This window comes from Anas platyrhynchos, chromosome 4 (genome assembly GCF_047663525.1).
Source record: "Anas platyrhynchos isolate ZD024472 breed Pekin duck chromosome 4, IASCAAS_PekinDuck_T2T, whole genome shotgun sequence".
NCBI classification, from domain to species: domain Eukaryota; kingdom Metazoa; phylum Chordata; class Aves; order Anseriformes; family Anatidae; genus Anas; species Anas platyrhynchos.
The window spans coordinates 35,201,170-35,224,489 of NC_092590.1; the positions used below are offsets into that span (position 1 = coordinate 35,201,170).

General features: G+C 39.1%; 1 protein-coding gene across 1 annotated transcript in view; it reads right to left on the bottom strand.

Moving 5' to 3' along the window:
• Nucleotides 1-21,738, bottom strand: part of TRIM2 (tripartite motif containing 2) — a 111,130-nt gene extending 89,392 nt beyond the window's left edge. Inside the window, exons 1-2 of the mRNA XM_072037380.1 lie at nt 21,592-21,738; nt 19,878-20,015 (exon numbers count right to left, since the gene is read on the bottom strand). The gene's annotated coding sequence lies outside the window, so the exon portion shown is untranslated. The remainder of the gene's footprint in view (nt 1-19,877; nt 20,016-21,591) is intronic.
• Between the last annotated feature and the right edge of the window lie 1,582 nt (nt 21,739-23,320).

Consider the following 23,320-nt stretch of genomic DNA (forward strand, 5'->3'; position numbering starts at 1 on the left):
TATCTTTGAGGTATCAGGGTTGTGACTCAGTGGATCACAATCTCTCTTTACCTGTCAATCTAGCAAATTTATTAGCATAAAATACACTAATATACATGGGGACTGATTATTTTCCTTTATGCCTACTCAGAAGATGAACAAAAGATAACACAGCCTACAGAGTATTTCCCCAAAATTTAAGCAAAGTCCTCCTGCGCTGCACTGTGCAAAGGGGTTCTCCAGGTGGGACAAGGCATTGATTGAAGCCCCACAACCTACAATCTCACGAGGCTGAGATGACCCGTGCTGCCTGAAGGCAAGGTGCTGATCGGGATGTTGCTTCTCCAAGCAGGTGTTCAAGAACCAAGAGCAAGGTTTCACTAAAAAGCAGCTGGTGACACAAGTGATTGGGACATCCAGTAAGACAAACCCAAGCGAAGGGATTTCCCTGACTGGGAAAAGTTTGACTTTTAAACTAAAGAAGAAAACTGCTCCATTAATTGCATTGAATACCCAAACTGACTTACACAATATACACCTACTTTGACAATCATACTGACAGATTGGCTGATATTTTTTTCTCTTTCTTCCAAAATTCAAGTGTTCTATGAAGATGTGAAAGTATTAAACGTTATCTCTCTTTTACAGAGAAAAACAAAGGAAGTTTGGTGCATGGTGTTAATTTCAAATGGATTTGACAAAGGTTGCCACCACCAGAACATTCTCTGCACCTTATGTGACTGTGATATTGGATAAATCAAAGAAGTTTCATACTTAGTCAAATATTACACAGGAGTCAGGCCTCTCTGACAGTTGATCTTTGAACCTCTGATCTCATGTTCTATCCACAGGACACAACAACCAGTGTATTACAAACAACCCTTTGCCTTGCAAAACTGAAAATAATAAAAAAAAAAAAAAATGAAATTAGAAAACATTTTTATCATCTTTCCAAATTAATCCTACATACAAAATCACATAATAATTAGACAATGTCTAATGAAACAAATATTTAGTGCCCTAGGAAAGAAAATATACTCAAAAGAAAAGCAATAAAAGTGAAAATACTCTGTGAGCAAATTAGAAAGAGCTAAACTGTCACTTAAATTCACATCATTCTGACATTTTGCTATGTAAAATCTTGAACTTCTAAGAGTATGTTGCACAAAGACTGCAAGAGGGGCAAATTGAGAAATTAATATTATAACCAAAGAGGGTAAAGAAATGAAGAAAAAACAGCAAACATCTGACATAGAATGAGAAAACTCAACTAATTCTCATAGCTGTACCAATTCTCCCATCGCAGAATAATAACCAATTGTTATTGTTGGTTTCGTGGCTTCTAGACCAAGTTATTTTTTAACTGATCAGCTCAGCACAGAGGCAGCATGAACTTGGATCCATCACCATTTACCTATGCAAATAACCAATTCATAGACACCTGCTGCTTCCTCATGGATAGGATGGGGCGTCTGGGCATCAAACTCAGAAACAGGCATCTCATTACTACCAGTGTACTCCCAGTAAGTTAACCTAAGAAGGAACATTGCAGCACTTATGTTTCTTCCTCTAAATTCCTTCTTTAGCTACGTGGGGATCTCAAACTGCACAGATTTCTGATCGCACTAAGTGACCTGGCTGAGATACTGCTGAGAAGGCAGTTAGACTGACAAAAGAAAGATTTACGTTCACAGCAGGGCGCAGGCACGCAGAGATGCAGCTGTAACTCGTGAACTTGCTGTTAGTTTCCTTCCAGCACAGAGTTAGCTCACTCCGGGACTACAAACTTCTCTTGACAGCTCTGGATCTGCAATAATTGTCTCTTCGCAAAGAGACTCAGAAAACATGTAATTGAGCTATTACAACACGGACACTGTTTGGCACCTGTCACTGAACATGATAGCAATCCTACAGCCTAACACACAGCTGAGAAATGCTGACTTTCAGTGGTTATATCTAAAATGCTATCTACCCATTCCAGCAGTACTTATTATGTTTCCAACATCTTTTCCTATCTCATTACATCAAGCTTAAGAAAACCCTGTATTAGTAACACAATATTACATATGGCCTTCCTCAAAGGTAGAGAGAAGTGTCAATAGAAACCTTTGTACAATATAACAGTTATTCCAAAGAAATTTCTAGGTCACACATTGCCTTAATTAGCTCCATGCAAGGCTTTTACATAGACAAACTACTTCAACAGTCGATACCCTGGAATTACATCAGATTTATATTGCTTTTGATACAGCAGTCTCTTTCCTGCTATGGAAATCATCTCCTGTATTACGGAGAAAGGTCCTTCTTTCTATCTACTTGATAGAAATAAATAAAGGGGGAGACAGATTTACAAAGACACACAGGCAGGGTTGCCAGATCCTAACTGCCAGGTGCCTTATAGGTTGCAGATTTCCCCTGCCAAGAGTTCTTAGCTTAAGCAGTCCACAGGAATGACACCCACAAAAGCCAGCACACTAGCACAGAGCTGTCTAAGATAGTTATTGGGGAAAGCCAAAAAAGAGACCTTACACTCTATTCATGAACTTGGTATCCTCATCTGGGTTGCAGGAAAATGCCCACCTCTGGCTGGGGTTCATACACAGCCACTACCTGGAATTAACTGCCTACCCCTACCCTTTCTCACAAAAGTTGACTGGCAAAGAGATGGGAGGCAATTACAATACTCCAAGATGAGAGCATGTGGCTCAACTCCACTAGCATCCAGATGAAAGTTTAACCAACATTCCCCTTCTTTAACAATATATTTTAGGTTATTCTAAGGTAGGAATCTTCCTGAAACAGCTGTCCTGCTACTAGTAAATAACAAAAGGAATGAAGAAGAGAACAAAGACCACCGTGTAACCTAGTAGTCAGGCTGCTGGTTGAGGCACTAACCTGGCAAGTCCAGTCTCTGCTTCAGTTATTGGCTGCTCGTCAGGAGTAGTACCAGGTTTCTGGGTCCTGGATGGTAGGAACTGTTTTGCTGGGGTTCAACAGGTGCTTTCCGAGCAATGTCAGACAAACTGCTTTCAGAGAGGACAGGCACGGAGTGTCTTCTGTGACAGCCCTGACACGTGTAGGTATGAGGGAGATGCCCAGTTTCTGCTGTTTAGCATCTCCAGACACCTGGGTTACGTGGCAGGTTTTGAAGACCTACATTTCTGCCTGAAGTGTTTAAGGTGGCTATTAGGTACTTGAGGCCGTCTACAACGCAGGAACAGGGGCACCTGAGGTGGCAGGGATCTGCATTCCGACTCATAGCCCAGAAATGCTGGGGAGCTCAGTGCAGGAACAGAGACAATCCGGCCCTGTGCATGGTCACCAACAAGCCCTAGTGCTGTGCACAAAGCTGCACTCTCCTGGGGGACCTTTCCAGACCAGCGGTTCCTGAACCCCAGTCTACCCCAGAGAGCGGGCAGGCCCTACCTCTGACTTCAGTCCCTGCTTGGATTTTGCCTGAGTTCAGCCAAGGAAACGGTCATTATAGGGATTAAAACTAATCTGATTTCATCTATCTTCGAACACACAGGAAACAGATCAAAGGTGGATTTCTGCTTGGGTTTCTCATGGATTTCAGATTCAGTTAATGCTCCCAGCTGCAGGCCTGCCTGCCTATTTCTTTCCCTGTTTTAGAAGCAGAAATCATTGCCAAGGCTCCAGCAACCATGCCAGAAAATAGTGACAAACAGTGTAAGCTGATCTGGCAGGCTTCATTAAGGGCAGATTAAACGCTGACAGTCCCCAAGGTTTTTGTGATATGATTGCATGACATGGCCAATGAACTACTCACTCCCTAGGGTGAGATGCAGAGATGATGTTCAACTGCCTGGAGAGTGGAACATAGACTGCTCTGTAAAATTACATGTTATGACGATGTAACATGCAAGGTGCCATCCCTAAACAAGGTTCTTCACCTCAGACAAACCCCGTGTATTGCTAAACAGAAGTGTGTTTATTCCTAAGGGGACTGAATGATGTAAAAAAATCAAGACACCTATAAAAGGTTGAAGTGGGAACTCAATAGTTCAGCCCCAAACTCGGAATGTTTTGTCTTTTTTCCCTATGCAAAGTTAACAGTTCCTGTCATTTCGGATTTTTTTTTTTTTCCCCAATAAATACTTGGGAATGGTCAAGTATTATTATACCAGAATGTCAATAACTAAGATTCTCAGAGTTCTCCGTGCTTGTGGCAAGGTTGTCTCGGACTTAAAACTGCTTCCTAGATCTCCTATCTACTTGTAACCTAATGATTTTCCTTGCTTTACAGAGTGATGGATCCACAAGTTTCTAATTGCAGACTGTAGGATAAGATTTCCCTTTTCAATCCAGAATACCTCAAATGCTTCCAAGTTTTCCCTTATATCACGAGATGAAATTAGAAGTTCCAATCCAAAGTGCTGCCGCTTAACATTCTGTTCTACGTGACTCTTTCTGTACTCATTCTATCCAAATAAAATGGATACGGAATCAAATGCATTCACACAAATTTTTAAAAGGCTCCACAACATAGAAAGAAGAATTTTAGCCATTGTGATCTTATTTGTACAAGCAGAACAGATACAGCAGAAAGAAGCTGCATTGGGTCTATACAGCTACAGCAGAGGAGGGTACTTTAAGGTAACAAACAGGAGAGTAAAATTTGCTATTTACACTATGAAGTTTTAGAGTTCTAGTGGTGTATAAGTGAAGGTGAAAGCCTTATCCATGCCTCAGTACTGTAGCTAGAAAAGCAGGAAAAACAGATATATAAAAATTAACATAATCAAAAAGTGGGAAACAATCCTGCAAACTTCCATAGAACAGTGTTCTGAATTCAGTCAAAAAAAATGTGTTTCCTTCTGGATTGCATCTATCAGCATAAGTTCAGAAGAGGAAAAAGGGCTGTTGAAGTTGTCACATACCCAGAGAGTAATGCATCCAAAAAGCAGAGCACAACTTCTTAGCTGTCTCACAGGTTTTGAGTTGCTCATATGATTCTTTTCCAAAGCAGCAGGTTCTGTCTTTAACAGCTATTCATAATTTCAAACACATCTGGATGTGTTTTAATGAGGTTATATCTACCAAAAGCTTCTTGAACACAGTACATGCAGCATCCTGTTTGTAGGATGCCTTTATCGTTAGATTGTTTGGTTTGCTTACTGCTACTACAAGACAGCAGGTGGAACTGAGGTATTGGTATACACAGGGGAATATATATCTGTAAAAAGGAAGTCAAACAGTTATTTGGAAAACAAATGAGCCATTGGTGTCACAATTTGGTCTTTTCCTTGTCTACCTTCCACATTCTCCCTGCATTTTAGTACCTCTAACTGCAAAACACAGGAATTACTCAATGCCATCACCATAACCAGCACTTATGATCTCTCTGCTTAGCCCTTTCAGCCCAGGGAGCTAAACAAAGAATAATTAAAAAAAAAAAAAAAAAATTACCTTTAGCTCTTCTGCTTCAACTCAGCACAGAGACACTTTGTTGCTTGCTGTGCCCGTTTGTGCCCTAGTAGTTCTGACCTGAAATGGATGCCTCTAAGACTCCAGGGACATCCAAAGGCAGCTTTCCACAAACTGCACTGCTTACTTGGAACGTCTTTATGTTTGTTAAATACAAGGAAATAAGTTGAAACACACAAACCAAAATTACCCTCTGGGAAAATTATATTCCAATGTGACTAACACATTCAGCTATTTAAACCTCTTTATGGCTTTACCTCAAATTTAAAATGAATTGAGTAGCTTTCTGGGTGTGTGGGGTTCCAAGTGGAATGGAAATGATGAAAGCACTTATTCAAAACACTGGTTAGTAACCTTTTCCAGCACTCCAGTCCAAATCAGCTATTTGAGGGGATTACTTATAATTTATGAAACACACACTATGTCATGCTTGCAAAAATGAATTCCTAGAGAGACCTAGAATGCTGCAGAAATCACGGCAGATTCAGATGAAGATTGTTGGAAGAGGGAGGAAAAAGCTGCAGTGATGTGTTAGCAGTATCATTTCTCTCCCTTGGATTTTGCAGTAGTTCTTTTCAACGCACAGAGTTCCTTCATTTCTGGAAGTGAGAGCACTCTGGCTTGGTGAGAAAGAATCAAAAGTGAGTCTCTTCCTGCTATCATTTTCCATAGATACCAGATTGATTTAGACAGATCTCAGATAATCCCGGTGCCTGGAAGTAATCCTGTAACTCTAGGAGTTGCAGATTCCCTCCTGCTCCCAGGCTGAGACTGAAATCACAGAAGAGAAAACAACTCATGGTTTTACAGAATAATGCTCTCATACCCATCACAGCTTTTTCAGCAGCATAACTCATTGTACCCTTCAATCTGAAGCCTGAGAATTGAGAAAATACCTCTACTTGCTTTGCCTCCTCTGAATACTGCTGCAATAGATGACATCCACAAGGAAATCCTGGGTAGAAAAAAATGTGTTAATGGATGGCTTTAAATCACACCTTTGATCCTGAAAGCAAGAAAATTTGGACAAAGCCCTGTGCTCACTGTTTTCTATTGGGTATTTCTCTGCTGAGCCTAAAAGCTCTTTACTGACCCCACAGGGTGCCTAATTCTCGTTCGCAGGCTTAGCCTGTTAGAACTAAACACAATCTTTAGAGGCACCGCAGTGCAGAGCTGGGATTCTTCAAGTAGATACTGAGCATCTAAAAGCAATGCACCTGTAATTCAGGATCTCAAGTTATTAGTCTTATTTCTAAGCCGATTCACAATAGCATCTCAGGGTGTACAGAGGCATTCTATATGATTCAAGGACACAAGTGTTCAACCACAATTCTTGCACTCACGGAGTACAGCCATGTTCCTGCTTTCTCAGCTCAGATGCAATATCACAGGCATTTCGGTAACTGTGCTAGGAACATCAGATCCTAGATGATTCTACTTTGCTGAAGAACATCATGCATCCTTTGTGTGAAATAAGTTTTCCAGGTACTGCTACAATCAGCAGTATACTCAAGCAACTAATCGCTTTAACAAGACTCATTATAGAGAAAATGGGATTTTAATCTCATTGTTGACTACCAAGTAAAGCAGATAAATAGTTCCTTTTCTTTAGTATCAGCATCTTATTTGGTTTTATTCCCACAAAACAAATGAAACAGCAAGAGCCCACAGATCTCAGTTAGCAGCCTGTCTTGAATCTGTTTGGGCAGTTAATGCATAGTGATTTCTCTCCTATTTTATTTAAGGAAACTCTAGCACTGTTTTCCACAAAAGCATCATTTTCTTGCAATGAACAACTTGCACCAAAACCATAAAATAATTTGAGATTAACATTATATTAGTCAGTAGTTAGTATTAGTAGTTAATTAAACTTACTGCTTTAATTACATCAGTTGCGGATTTTAGACTTCACTGAAAGCATCAGAGATGGTGAGAAGGACATTTTCATTTCATACTCTCTCAGCCCCCTAAATCTTTCATTAAAGCATTTACTACACACGTCCATTCTGAACAACTCCAAAACTGTGCTAGAGCCAATGAAATCTGGCAATCATGACCACATTCAGAATTACTGACTAACAAAGAAGATCAAGGTCATAACCACTGCCTGCCAAACAACTGGTTGTTGTGATCCCAACTATGGATTTTCACCCTTCTTTTGTTGCCAAAGCCCTTTCTATAAATGCAGACAATGGGTGCGTAGCAATTGCTCTCTGTTGCTGGGCTGCTTGGAATAGAAATTGTACTACCATCTTTTGACTGTAAGGAGAACTACACCTTTAAAGTGTCTTCCTTCCGTATTAAGTTACTGCAGTTAAGTAACCTTCTTTAAGTCAGTGAATGAAACAAAAATCCATTTAAACACGGAGGCACAAGATGTCCAGTGTAGTCAATGAGCCGAGTCCTTTACAAAAAGCAATTTGATTTGAACATACCCATAAGAAGTCCTATAATTTTGGACAATTACATTATACTCAAGAAAAAAAAAAAAAGGTAAGTCTTAAGTGTGTCAGCTACAGCACTGTACTCCATATGTTTTACTTCAATACATTTACTTCTTACGTCTTACTAAATTGTTTGGAAGCAGCTCCACTATCACAGCTCCATGTCTCCTCTACATGTATCATTTCCAGTCTGTACAACTGCAATAGTGCTCAGTTCTCAGGCAAATCAGTACAGATCAAAGCTGGTATTGGCTACAGACTCTTTAATTTTCAGTGAGTAGTTTATTTCGAGATCAGTTCATAAGTGATGGATGGTACCACTTTCTGAAATGCATAGTAATCTATATAAAACACAGTTCTTTGGGAGGTGTCATACAGAATTATAGGTAAATGTCGAAGTCTTAGCACCAAGAATTCTTCCACTTCTATGCCTAGATGAAGTTCTGCAACAAGCCAAAAACACATTGGAAAAATTCATAAAAGGTCTTCTGAGGTTGGTTATCCTACACTATGCTCATATACAAAATAATGATATTTTGAAACCATGCTAACACACAAAACTGACATTTTTAGGCAATTGCAGATGAATTTCAAGTATTCACAAAAGACAAATTCCAAAGCATTGCAAACAGGCACATATATCTAAACCCCAAAGTAACATGTAAAAACGTACACCGTCCATATGATATTAAGAACCATTTTGGGGGTGGAGCATTTAATAACATTTTTCTGCATGCCAACAAAGGTTCTGTTGGATATCTGACAACAGAAACATTGTTTGAGTATGCCATGATCTGGCAACAGCATTCTTGCCAATCCCTGAAAAGAAACCACTGGCATTTAGGGTGTGCATTATGGCATGTGTGGTTTAGTAGTACTTCACCACTTTATAAATTCAGGTCAAAATCTTGGTTTCATTGAAGTTAATTTGCTGCAGGCCTCAGTGGAGCTAGGCTTTCATCCACAATATCTGAGAACTGGGTCTATAGTCTGGAGGATAATATTTAAAAAAAAAGTTATTTTCCCTCTGCAAACAGAAAAAAAATACATAAACAATGACTAATTGGTGAAGTTCAAGTTTTTTCTTATGACTCTTTTCCCTATTAATTATACTTTGCTGTGTACAGTTTTTAAGAATCTCTCAATTTATGTATGTACATATGCAAAGAAATTGGGAAACAGCATATGTATACAGACAGGCTAAAGATAGGTGTTATCTTTCATTTTCTTCTCCCATTAGCACAGTTCCACTAACTTGCAGTTCCTCTGGTGTAACTGAAATTATATATGATGATAGAGTAAAGCCATTAATTCAAATAAATTTTTAGTGCTCACCTGTAATATTAAGCAAGCTATTACAAAGGAAAAATCAACAGCCTTGACAGGCACATTTCATTTTGACCTCTCATCTACATGCTCTCTGTAAAGGACCATCACATACCATAGTACTGTGGTAGCCAACCCCTTCACACTGGACACAACCAGGGGTTTAACTTTTATACCAGCTGGATGGACAGAACACTTCACTACTGAGTAAATAAAAAAAAAAAAAAATCATGTTTTATCAGAAGAGATTTCTATAATCCCTACTCCTTAGCAGCAATGAAAGCAATGCCCCAACTCCCTTGACTATGTACAACCTACTTTTATCCCAGGTATCTCTAAATAAAGCAATAACTCTGGTATTAATAACAGTGCTTCTGTGTTTATACACAGAACCTAAAATTTGATCAAAGAAGTGAATTCTCTCCATCCCTTTTTGTCTACTGGTTCAGAAAATCACTTGTGATGGTGTCTCTCAAGGCCTGGGGATCTCTGATCTCAAATCTGGTGTCTCACCAAAGACACCGGTTACTGGCATGATAAGCCCCAAGAACTGGCGATGCACTGAACTTCTGATCTTTTACATGTCTGTACCCAGTATTCACAGCGTTAGTTTATAAGGATATGCCTTTATGAAAAGCTATGTTACTGAGGTTTGAGCATCAATCAGCTGAAAGAACGTTTAGCTTGCATTGGACTAATGATTCGTTTGTAGTCATGTAAAGCAACTAGCCTGTGTGCTCTCAGGGAAGGAGATGACTCTAGCTAACACCTGAAATACACCAGCACTTTTACAGTAAGGTGAGATGTCACTAGTCCTGTATGAGAAATATTAAAATTGACCTCTGAGAAACTGTTGAATTAAATGGAAACATGAAGACAAAGAAAGAGGGAGTGCCTGAATCTGAACAGAATTCCAAGAAGAATTTAGGTAGCTATCAGATACAGATAAGCCCTTAACATTGTCTTCAGTGATATTTAAATCCAGAGATGTGCTTTTTTGTTTATGAACTGGATCCCAACCACAAAGAACCAAAATATTCTGCTTACTAGCTGAAACTAAGCTAAAATAGTTAGATATAAAGGGTTGCTTTTATTTCTTTTGGCTTGCCTCTGCACCTACTAAGTTCATTGTCTATATTTGTCTTACTAAGTAAATTATTCCTCTACTTTTATCTTATAGGGGATTTTAGGTTAGCTGGCAATAAATAAAACGTTTTGCTGTGGTGGGTGTGGACATGGGGATTGGACCACTTTTCAGGGTTCAGATGCCCCATCATAAGGTGTCATACAGAATAAAGAAAAAGTGAGAAGGGCCTCCTTTTTCTAAGCTTCTTTGCCTGACTGGGAAGCTGGCAGTGCAGAGTGTCACTGTGGATGAAAAGTCATCACCACTGATTAACAGCGGCTGGAGATACCCCAGCACGCATGGTAACTATGGGGAAAACACCAGGACCTTGGTTATCACCCAGACATCTTCAGTGATTCACATCACACTACTCCATCTAGGCCAGGCAGGACAAAGTGAGACCCTGATTCATACACATATATTCCTAAACCCCATCAGAAGAGAAAAGCAGTATTGAAAGCTTCTGCTTCTTGCCCAGCAGTAAGGCACTGACAAGATATCCTTCTACCTCTGAAAAAGCAGTCATCAACCACAAATCTAGTATATGACAAGACTGCAATGCAAGCAGCAGTTTCCTGTGCTTCCCCTCTTTATGGAGTGTTATTAGCTTCTTTATCATCATTATTCTTTCCTGACACAAACATCCAAAGAAAAAAGCAAAGATCTGAAAGGTTATACATGGGATTCATGTGCTGTAGTTATTTTTTTTCCAGTACATTTACAGCACTGAAAGGGAAGATTTGTAGCGACATTCCAAGTGCTCAGAGTGAGGATCCCTATTCACAGGGAAGTAGGAATTAGACCCCTACTAAAAAGATGAATCCAAACAAAATAAAAACCATTTGCATAGAAAACTGATCCACAGAATGGCATTGTTCACTGCATGGGCAATGCAATATTTCATGATATTTCATTTTCACAGAAATTATTTCCATGTGCTCGATTACAGGCTACAAGCAAATTCTGAGATTTCTCTGCATGCCACAGCATGAAACTGATGATCTACATTTGATCCTAAATGCCTGGCAGGTCTGAGTCTTGATATGCCTTTGTCTCTTACCCCATTTTTCTTCGAAACGATGAGCTTCTTTCTGAAATGCAATAAAACTTAAAACTGTTCGCTTTGTGCATATGCTTTCAAGCTTTTATTCTATACCAAAATTACCTGGAAAACAAGATGACAGCACAAGAAAAAAAAAACTACAGAGATATTAAAAAAAAAAAAAAAAACAGGGTTGGCAGCATATTCTGGAAAATGCCAAAGGGTTTGTGGAATAAATCCCATTTGGAAACTTTTGAGATAAAAGAATCCAGCTGTTTTCAAACACCAAATGCACCACTAAGAAGTCTCTAAAATTGCAGAAATGTATTAAATCAACAAAACATATCATCCTCCCACACAAAACAAGAACAACAGCAACAAAAGAACCACAAAACATTCCTATTTAGATAGACTTCAGTGCTAGCTGAAGTATGTCTCTTCCAGGCAGTTTGTCAAAAAATATACACTACAAAGCACATAGGGGTGAGGGAATTTATGATGCTTCAGGCTATTGCAAAGCTAAGCAGAGAGATGAAAGCATTCATGCTGCTAAGGGACCTAGAATAAGGAACCAGGTCGAGCCATACTATGATTGGAACCCTTTGCAAAAGCTTTTCTATCAACTCCATTAGAGTATTTCAATGACTGTACCACTGAACACGAGTTCCTGCTTTAGGGCTTAATTCAACGTTCACTGAAGTAAGTTGTGACTTTTTACTACCTTTAAAAGGTCTTTGGACCAAATGCTAAAATAATAAAACCCATCTATTTCTGTATCTTTTCTTCTGCTGTGCCTAACAAAAACAAAAAAAAATATTATTATTTTTTTAAAAAAAGAAAAAGCGCATGGTATATAACCTGATCAACTCCTTCATGACACGCAGAGCATGAAAATGCATAGATCTGAAGCATACTTCTAGGAAAACCTGGACCTTGGAAGTATTTATAACACAGGCTAGCTCCTTCATTGCAGTAGTAGAAAACACTTGGAGAAGTCTGCAAGAACTGCAAGAATACTGCTCTTTTAATTCTAAAGAGATTTTCTATTTTCAGGCTGTCATTCCTTGCCATTGTTCCTTCAAAAGGGTACCTCGTTTCATAGGTTTCTAGCTCTGCTCCTCACAAGCAGTCCCCTGGCAGAAGTTAATACCCTGCACAATCCAACTAGTTGTGTGACTGCACTCCGAAACAGAGCTGCAAAGTGAATTGGCACTACTGAAAGTCAACATATTTTGTTTAATTTTTAAATTAAAATTTTGTCCAATGTCCAATTTTTAAATGGACAATTTACCAGTTCTAGGTTTGAAGCCAGACACAGTAGCACAAGTGTGGGTAAGGTAGCTTCCAGTAAATAAAGAGAAATGAGCCACTGGAAGCTACTAACAGAATAATGCGCTGGGATAACAGCCTGGATGTCCAAAAATCCAGCTAAAATTCCTAATAGAAAGAGTTCTCCCTGTAGATAAATAACACTGAAAGGTAGCAATTTCATTAACTATGATGCAATGTGAAAAGTTCTACTCAAAGTTCCTTATATCTCTCCTTATCTTCTGATAATACCACAGGATCAGTTATACAGAGTTTTGAAACTCACATTTCACAATGTGAATTTCCATTTGGTCTTAAAAAAGACAAAAATAAAATGTAAGCAAGAGCAATTCAGTAACTTTGCAGCATGAAAAATAAACAAACTTTACCATTTCTAAATACACACACACAAAGAACATAAAATATACTTGTGCTGAAATGGCTGGAGACAGAAGGCGCAAATTTAGCAGGCAAGATGACTAAATAAGAAGTAATGCATCCGCATTTTCCAATTAAAATCAGTTTCACTTTGACTGGTCCACTGAAAAACACCCTTTTTGTCCTTTATCAAGTGTTTTCCCTCAGCTTGAAAGGAAGCAGCTAAGGAACATCATGCTGAGCTTGTGTACAATTAACTTCACCAAGCAATGAAACATTCAGAGAAGAAACAGCAGCCCTTTCTGTGATATGTAGATTTTTGCACTGTGCTTACACAGTGCTGAACATTCAGCATGATAAAAGCATTCTAGCTTCCAAGATCTGTGTATTTATTTTATTCTATTTAAATGTTACCTCACTACAGTCTCTGTAACACACCTGAAGGAATTACAGAAGCTGTAACACCACAGAAAGTTATTTTCTATTCAGTTTTCTATCAGTATAGACATTTGGGCTTTTATTCACAGGGGATGCCTATGTATCCCTATGGATCAAGCTATCCATAATTATATGAGAGGCACCTTGCTACAGAGGGTCTGTCTTTTTTTTTTTTTTTTAATATCTATACATATTTTTGACATTTTACCTCAGCCCTTTGAATTTAGATGTCTGAAGAGCCCTGACGTGGTCTACATGAGAGTTCATCTTACTCCTTCTGATGCATATGACAGATCTCTTTTGAGTACCATGCCTGGCCTTCAATCTGCCAGCAACTGCTTTGTGAGAGTCTTGTTTTTATCAGCTCATCACATCCCCCTTGTTCAAACAATGTTACACAGATTCAACATCAAACTGACAAGAAGCACCTTGCTGTAACTGTACCTTTGATGTTTTTGGTTTTGTCCTTGGTTTTGTGCTCCCCACCACCACCCTGCTCTAGATTACTTTAGGTAATAACGAGCTTGACTTTTGATGCTCCAGTCTTTGAAGTACTGAACTTTTGCATGCAAATGGCCAGGTTTCACTGCAGCAGAAAATAAGACTTTGTATTTTTTGATGATTGTTTGAACTGAATCTATTCAACATGTCTGCATAAGGCTGACTAAAGAGGTGCATTACTTTTACATCAGATAAATCTCCCACAGACCATTTTCTATGCTTCCTGGAATTTATCTTCTATGAAATTTTAAGTGCCAGTGTTGGAGTTGGCTGAATGTTACTTGCCAGCTGACATTAATTTTGCTCTTCTCTAATTCACAACCACTCACAAATATTTCTCACTTTTGAGGAACACATCCCTGCATGCTTTTGCCAAACTCTTTGGTGGCCCATTTCACAGATGTCAGTTGCTCGTGAAAAAAACAAAAAAAAACAGCTATTGACAATGTGCACACTTTTCATCCAGTGCCTTTTTTGATGAGTGGGTGGCTGAAATTTTCATGGAAAAGCAAGAGAATGCATTTCCATGATGAGTCTTCTGGGATGTGCAATATCTCCACGACTGTTCTACCATTGTAGAAATATTAAAGACTGACAAATAATATAGCCACTATAGTCTTCAAGAATGTTGGATTAGAATGATTCATTACTGTATTTACAAGATTTCTCTTTTTCCCTATATTGCCAGCCCCAACCACTATTTCCCACAGCAATGGTGGCTAAAAAGACAGCAGCAGTTTCATGCTAATGGCCAATGCTCAATTCTTCCACCTGCAGCTTATATGCAGTGAAGAGGCTGCATCGTATGCTTTTTAGATGAGAGTATCATTACCCATGACTTGAGGTATCTCCAGTTTGGCCTATAGCAAACGTCCATACTCCTCCTGCCTGCCCTTCTGAGCAAGCTATGGACAGCACATTAACCACTACTGTGAAGTTCCTGCTGGCTTCCCACCCGGTGAAACTACAAACATTTTAAGCTCTTGTTCCTAACCTAAGAAAAACACTTTTAGTTACTGGGACCTAAAAACAACCCCCCTCGACTGCCACAAAAAACAGGCCTTGAGGATACTGAAACTGTCGGCAGCTTATCAAGAAAAATTCCCAAGTGCCTAAGGGCTGAACATTTTTAGCTGGCAGACTTGAAATTTAGGACATAATATCAGGAGGGATTGGTGTGAGTTTAAATATACCCAGGAAGATAGTCATGACCCAACTCTCCTCATACTGCACAGGTATCTGTAAGGATGAGTGCAGAACACAAAATTGAGCTCACAAAAGGACCGCGGAAGTCCTAAAAACACACCGGAATAAGCACCAAGAACTAAGCACTGTGGTGGGTAGTGTGCTATCAAAAAGGAGGGGCTTGAACCTGGGATCAGGAGAGGGGACTTGAACCTGAGTGCATCAGATAGCGGGCACAGCTGAGCAAACATTTAGCTGAAGCCACTGAGGATCTGTAGGCCTCCACTACACAGAGGGTGAACATGATTTATCAGAACTAGAGACAACTGACAGCACAAGTTGGTCAGAAGCCACAAATCCTAACTTATGTCCACACAAAATGGAGCTTGCCACCCTTACTCCAGCCCGAGAGCTACAGCCCTGCACTCCCAGTCTGGTCAGGTTCTCTATAGACAAACAGAGGCATATGTGTAATATAATATGTGTAGTCCCCTTACTTACAGCACCTATGTCATTCACAGCAGGATGGGTGCCTGGCTACAACAAAGCTTTGGGTAGGTTACAGATCTCAGGCCCCAGCAAGAGTACATGTTAAAACCGGGTTTAGTGGTAGGAGTCCCACAGTATGAACATTTGTTACTATGAAGCTCAAGACAAAGCAACTATTCAGTGACTTTTATTTACTTATTTTAAAAGGATTTACAAAAGCGGCTGATAAGAACTAGCTGTACTTCACTACTGAAGACAACTGAGAAATAAGACACCCTTTATTTTTGTCCAAAACACCTTCTTCAATTGCCTTATTTTTTATTTTGCCCCCCCTCCCCCCCGGGTAGAGCTGCTGAGAAGTCTGAATATTAGAGGTAGTGGTGACCCCTGAAAAATCCTGTCAGCACAGCAGGCATTAAGCATTTCTGAAAATGTTATCAGAACACAGAAAGGCAGTAGTAGAGTCAAACACTGTAAATCTCAAAGATGTTTCTCTTTCTGAACAAGTGTAAATAGGAGCAAACAAGTCAAGATACACCACGTAGCTTCTTTGTTCAACAAAAGTAACAAGAATAATTTGTATGTGGAAAACTTCTGAGCAAAAAGGCATATGTTGGCATGACGATAAATTGAAAAGCTATTGCATAGAAATACAACAAGAACAACACCAGGGGATTATTAAGAGGGCAGTACTCCAGATTGTCAAATGTGGTTTGTCAGAAATATGAACAAATAACACTTTCTCTAGCTTAGTTGAACTTGCAACACTGACCCTCAAAGCTAGTAATAAAATTTTCCAAAGAACAGGAACAAATAGAAGTTGCTTTGTTGTATTCTTATTTTTCCAACTTTTTAGGAATATCTTAAGCCTAGAAAAAAAAAAATAGCATTTTTGGTAAATAGATTTTATTTCATTTGCATTCTTTGTTACCCTTAGAACATTCTTTTAATCACCTTACAACTTCATTTTTTTTCCTTCATCCTTCTGTTTCTTTTCATTTTTATGTGTTTCAAAATAAAAATTTAAAAACAAGATAATTGGGGAAAGTGGATAATGGCTTTCTGCTTTCAAGAACAGGGATAAAAGTTGTAAGAGGGGATCCAAAAATAAACACATACTGAGAAGATCAAGAACTCAGAATCTAACAGCTGAATTTACCCCACTGGCACATATGTAAGCTGCTTTGCATAAATCAGATGCATTATAGAGTTTGGGATAAGATACTCAACTGAAAAGTTACTTTAAAAAAAGTAAAATACACACAGCTTACTGAAGTCATGAAGGACTAGAATGCAGCTTTGCAGCTTTTATTTTTAATAATACTAATTTATATTTCAAGTTTTGTTGCAAACAAATATTTTTAGAATCAGTTAGACAAAGAGGTTTGAGCTACCTGAAGATTAATATTTTGGTCGCTAAGGACATTTAACTGAAAACATCTACTACTATTCTACAGGAAATGTAATTTTTTCTGCTAGAAACAGAGGGAAACATTTCAGAAGGATTGCTTTTATGACCTTCACTGTCCTGGAGGATGAAATGATCATTCATCCAACTGTATTCTTGCTTTTGCCAGCAAAAATTACACTGCCCTGATTAGGTTTTCCATGTAAATGAATGAAGTCTTTCAGGAGCTCAGGTTTTTCAGGTTTCCCTCAATAGTCAGCCCTGCTAAAATGGGGCATTTCCTTTTAGTGCATAGTTTCCTACCAGTAGCCAGGACTAGCGATAGACACAGCTGTGTCAAGAGATGGAAAAGCAGAAACAACTACAGAGAACATTAAATGTGATGATTCGTTTTCTTTGTTTTTAATAAATTTTAACATCATCATTCCTACCTCTGTACCGTAAAGTTCAATCCTAGCACATCTGCACCGTGGTACTGCAGCTGACCACCACTGATCTGAATTTGAAATACAAGCAGCTACTGAACGTTACTCAGACGTGCAAGTCACACCAAGCCTTGTGTTACTTCAGCTACAGGTCACAAGAAATACATTCACCCTGGCTTAAGCCATCAGAGGCATCTCTCCTCTCTGATGTGTTGCAGGAGTATCCGTACTGAGGAAGCAAGGCCTGCTAAAATTTCAAGGTGGTAGGTTAAGGGGATCGTTCAGCAGACTATCCCGTGGTGACAATGAAAGTGAGACCTTTTGCAGAAAAGGTGTTTAAAAAAATAGTACTTTAAATTTCAGTGATTTTTCTGCCCAGGAAAAGAAAATGCAAGTATTTTAGCGTAATACTTAATCAACAACGTTCAAAAGAACAAGAGTTAAAGTTAAATCTAAGAGTATGTACTTTGCATTTTATTTGAAATCCTACTTTTTTCTTCTTCCAAAGAGCTCCCTTTCCCTTGTTGCCAGGGCTTGTGTTTTCCCTCAGGCTTGTCATAATCCTCAATTCCTTACAGTTTTGCATTTTTCTCCTCTAAGGCCTTTCTTCTGTCAGCTCAGAAAGACCTTTCATTTCATGTTCTTTTTTTTTTTTTTGGCCTCTTTTTCCTCTCAGGCCCTCTCTCTTCTATACTCATATTTACTACATGTGACCATGTTTTACATTTCCTCACTATTACTTTCCTAGGGTTTCTTTAATCCAGTGCATCACATTTTACAAGAAATACGTCCATGTTGCTTACTTCTCTCCCTCAGGCACCCTTCCTCACCTTTCGTATCTTTGACTAGTCATTGCTTCTCTTTCTTTCAAGCTATTTTCTCTTCAGTCTTACATCACCTTCCTCTGCTGCTATCACTATCAAACTAGTTAATTGTTTCTGTGGGTAGTGGGGCAGCACTTAAGTTAGCATATATTCAGACTGTTGCTGCCCTCCCATAGCGAGGGCTGACTAACATTAAGGCCCAAGAATTGTTGTCTCAATTGATGTTGTCTCAACTGATGTTTGAGACAGAAAAAAACATCAGTGTAGATGCAACCTGCTCTTGGAGTTCTAAGAAATTGGGGACTGAAACATTTCATCAGTACTAATCTTGCACTGATCTTTAAAACAGCTGCAGTTAAAGAATTCTAATTCTGACTGATGCAGCCTGGATCACTAAATTATTTATTTATTTATTTATTTGCTTCAAAAGCCTAACCTCAGCCCTGTAAGGAGTCACCAGCTATGGCTTAAAGCAGTGTGATAGCAGTCATAGTTTATAACCAGGCAAGGGAGCAGCAGGTGCAAAAATCAGGCATTTCTGTCACTTGGCAGAGCAAAGCTGTCAGGTCAGTATCCCTAAGAGTTGAATGAGAAAAACTGGAAAATCAACTTCTACAGGTAGAGCTAACAAATGTTATTGGGACATAAGAAACCCATTAGTCACAGAGAATTTCAAGAACTCAAAGGTGCCATTAATAAAAACGTAACTACTATTCCCAAACTATTTTATCTGGCAGGTATGCATACATTTTCCTTTACCTATGATTATCCAAATAAATCAGTGCGCAAGCACACATTAGATGGGACATTCTCTCGAGAGCATGGAAGGAGGTTTTCAACCTCTGACTTCCCAGGCCAGGGGAGATATAGGGGGCAGTCACAATTAGCTTGGAGCTGCTGGTCTCAGCTCAGTTGGGCAAGAGAAGAGAAGGAGATAATATCAAGCACTGGCAGTGCAGCTCTTTAGACAACAGTAGTCAGTAACGTAAGTTTTTAAAAGCCAGTTCTGGAGCTGGCTATGATATTAATATTTGGTCCTAGTGAAACAGACTGAGCTTTCTCCAGGACAGTTGTATGCAAAGCTGTTTTTCTGGGCTGAAGCTGCTGTCCTGGTCTAATTATTGTAACAATTCCATATTCCCCTGATTTGTGCAATTACCTTGGGTTTGTGGTTTTGCAGAGAAGACTGCTATTAAAACAAAATCAAGCCAGTTATTGGTAGCAATAGTGCTTGCATTACTTCAGCACCTCTGAAACCTAGTCATGGCTCAAGATTCTGGTGTCCTGAGGCTATGCTGAGGAGGATGAAGGCAAGTAATGAGTACACATCGTATGTCACAAGATGGAAGCACTGCAACTTTCTCCACTTTAGCAGTATGACTCGGCATTTCACATTTGGTTCTTTGTGACAACCTGGTATCCTGTTGCCCACTGAACACTGGCCTTGGGGCCAACCCACAGTGACAAAATACAATTCATCTGTTCAGATATGAAACCACCTTCCTCAGAGCAGGGTCTGTTGTGGCGAAAGGGAAGTAACTATTGTAGGTACTCACATGGTTCCCATAAGAGCGATACTGAAACACCTGACTGTCCCTCATGGACTCTTCATTGTGATGTCCCTGTGCAGAGTTGAAGCCTAGGATCCAAGAGACCTTCTGGTCGAATAATCTTTCCCAAGGTGACAGAAAACCCTGTGGTAAAGCACAAAAACAACTCAGATTTTCCTAGTAACATCAAGGCTTAGAGATCACTTTCTCTGAACAACTTTTCCTCACATCACACTAGTTTGACATGCTTATGAGAAGTTAAGATGCAAGAGTTCAGACAACATATGTAATTTTTCCTTTTAAAAACGCCATTGCAAGGTAATTTTTTTTTTGTAACTTCTTTTGTTTTAAAATATACTAGGAAGTTTTAGGCTTTTGAGGGAAAAAACATCAAAGCCCCTGAACACCACAAAGTTTTGTAGCTTTAGTGCAGGACTGGAAACCACCAATGGAAAGTCCTAAGGCCCTTCCATTATCTTAATCATGTTTCATCTAAAATAGTTACACCATTTCTCAAGCAGCTGCTATGTAATCATAATTGTACTTGCACTGCTTTTCCCCCATGTGTTTTATAAAGTGAGCAAAATTTTATTAACCACATTTGAGGAGAAGCTCTCCCTACACGTACATTTTTCCATTCAACCCAAATAAATTTTCCTCCTCCTTCTCGATTCTACCCTCTTCTTTGTTCAGCTCCACTGGTGTTTACTCACTTTCCCCACCCACATTCTCCTCCATCTTTTTTTTTTTTTTTTTTTTTTTTTTGCAGTCTCTAGAAAATAGAAACTTTATAAATTAAAGTTTAGGTGAACTCATTCCGTGGTTCAAGGAAATAATAGTTCTGAATGAAACAGTTCAATGTCTTATTTTGAACTAAACACAAGAGCCATGATTTTAATGCTACCCATTTATCCCTCTAACAGTTCACTCCAAAAGGTAACTGCGACGGTTCTCTTAGAAAGGAGTACTCCATGAAGGTACTGTGGTTGCATATTCATTGGGGAGCACCTAAAAAAGCCACTACCGCAATTATGTATCATTGGTTGTGTGTTCAAGATTAAGCTAAAACACTGTTTAAACCTTTTGGATTACATTCTGTTATCTTTGTCTATATACTAAGAAGATTTCAAATCTGCACGCCACCCCTTAACTCTAACAATAGATTAGCATAAAAACCTGTAAGATTATAAGTCAAATGTATCACAGATACATCAATGTGAATCTGCCATGCAGTAGAACATAATGAAATTGTAAGCATGTAACTTAATATCCAAAATTTATGAGTATATTGTATATATATCTTGTAGGCTTCTAAAAAAATTCTTTCTAAAAATCTACTCACTAAATGAAAGACAAGATTACTGAAGTGTAATCTTACCCTTCCCCCCCCCAATATACAAACAAAAAATGAAGTAGCTATAAGATAAAGTCAGGAGTCCTTGCTGCCATTTCAACAGTGAACACTGCAAAGCCAAAAAGTGTGTTTTAATATTTTGTACAACCAACATCCAACTTTAAGCAGCTGTCCTATGAAATTGTAGACAAGGAGAACAAAGAGCATGAACTTTCTCATCAATTTATGACCTGTCTCCAGTGCCATTTCTCTGCTTTTAAACCAAGAGGAACAGGCAGTTTTACAGACCATATTCACCTGCAGACAAGAGGTAGATAAGTTCATTCTTTCTTGTTAGTAGAACAAATGAGCATGTGAAGAACTTACCTTTTCCTCATTTTCTTGATTCCAGCTGCTCCACAGTCTTCAGCTTTGCACAACTTCCCCAGCCTGTGTGACCCCACAACAGAGCATTGAGTGATTCATTGTGGCAAACTTCCTTCTGTTCATCCTCAGTTTATGAGGCCAGGCTGGCTGAAGTGGATGACAAAAAAGAAAAAGGAAAAAAAACTAACAAGTGGAAGCATCCTCAGGAGAAACTACAACCATTATACGAAACAGTGGGTCTGATTAAGGCACGCTGTTCTCTCAGCATGTCAGCCAGTTACTTTAGTGACTATTGACTTTGGCTGTAGGTCACTAGGGTGCTAATGCCAGGCAAAGCAAAAGGCATCTTGTCCTTTGATAGGATTTAAGGGTAATCTTAGGAAGGAAGAGTGAGAACACTTATTAGCATTTGGGGGTGTGATTCTTAATCCAGCAGTGGTGCATGGCTGATACATTAACTGTTTCACTCACAGGAACGAATGGAAGAAGGTTCTGCCAAGAATCTGCCTTTCATTGACTGCGACCACAAAGTCTGAATCCCATTCTTAAATCAAAGCCATGGTAAATGCTGAGCCTGTGTGTTTCACAATGAGGGATTAATTCTTTCTTTATGCATAATCCTACCTGCCCACAGAGGAGACACTGCTGTAGAGAATCTTTAAAAGCCTAAGCAAATATACCTAGTATTTTATACAATACTTACAGAGAGACACAGAGGGAGAAATATTTCTGCATGCATTTTTCTCCTATTTAATCAACATCATCAGTAGCTAAACTAGGTCAGGTCAAAAGTAAGCCAGTAATGCTTTCTCCACTTCTTCCCCTTTATCATCAAATCCTAATACCATGTGTGGCATTGCTGCAGGAGCAGCCAAACTGCATGCTATATTTTACTCTTCTTCAAAGCACTGTAGTTCTGTTGACTACTGCAGCCTCTCGGACAGGAAGACATTCTTTGCCCCTGCAGGTTTACAATTTTACCATACTGAAGTATCTGCATAAGCAGCTCAGGCAAAAATCTTTAATTTGCAGCATTCTTTAGACTTCCATCATACACACCTATTTGCGTGTTGCAATAATACATCCAGGAAAGCAGACTTGCTGACCTACAGTCAGTCCAGTACAAGGATCAGAGGGAGATGTGTGGCACTGATGAGACTATCACTGCTGCAGTCATCCATATGAAGAACACGAGGAACATCTTTCACAAAATTCAGCTGCAGGTTTTCCCCCATGTCCTAGGGACAGAAAAAAAAAGAAAAAAAAAAAAAAAAAAGAAAACCAGCCTATTTTATTAGTGATTAAAATATATCACAAGCTTGCCCAATATACTCACTGAGTGGGCACAAAGGTTTTGAAGTTATTCCTTCCTGCAATAGCTATCAGATAACAGAGTAACTGGAAAGATATGATCCACAACAACGTTGAGTTAGAAGTCACATCCACATGCGAAGTTTTATTTAACCCTTTGGTTTGATTGCAAGTAGTCCTGACAACTTTTTGGCTTGTTGTCAGCTTGAGGTGGAGGTTGCAAGTAATTTTTTAAACTCCCTTGGCATAGGCAGCATACCTCTCTTGATTTAAATTGAAAAAATTGCTCTCGCTCTCTGGAGTCTTTACCAGCTTAACATCCTCCAAACTGGATCTGCCAGCAATAGCACTAAACAACAAAAAGGGCATTAAGCGAAGGCTCTGATGGCTCTTTTGAATTTGTTGTGAGATTCCCAAC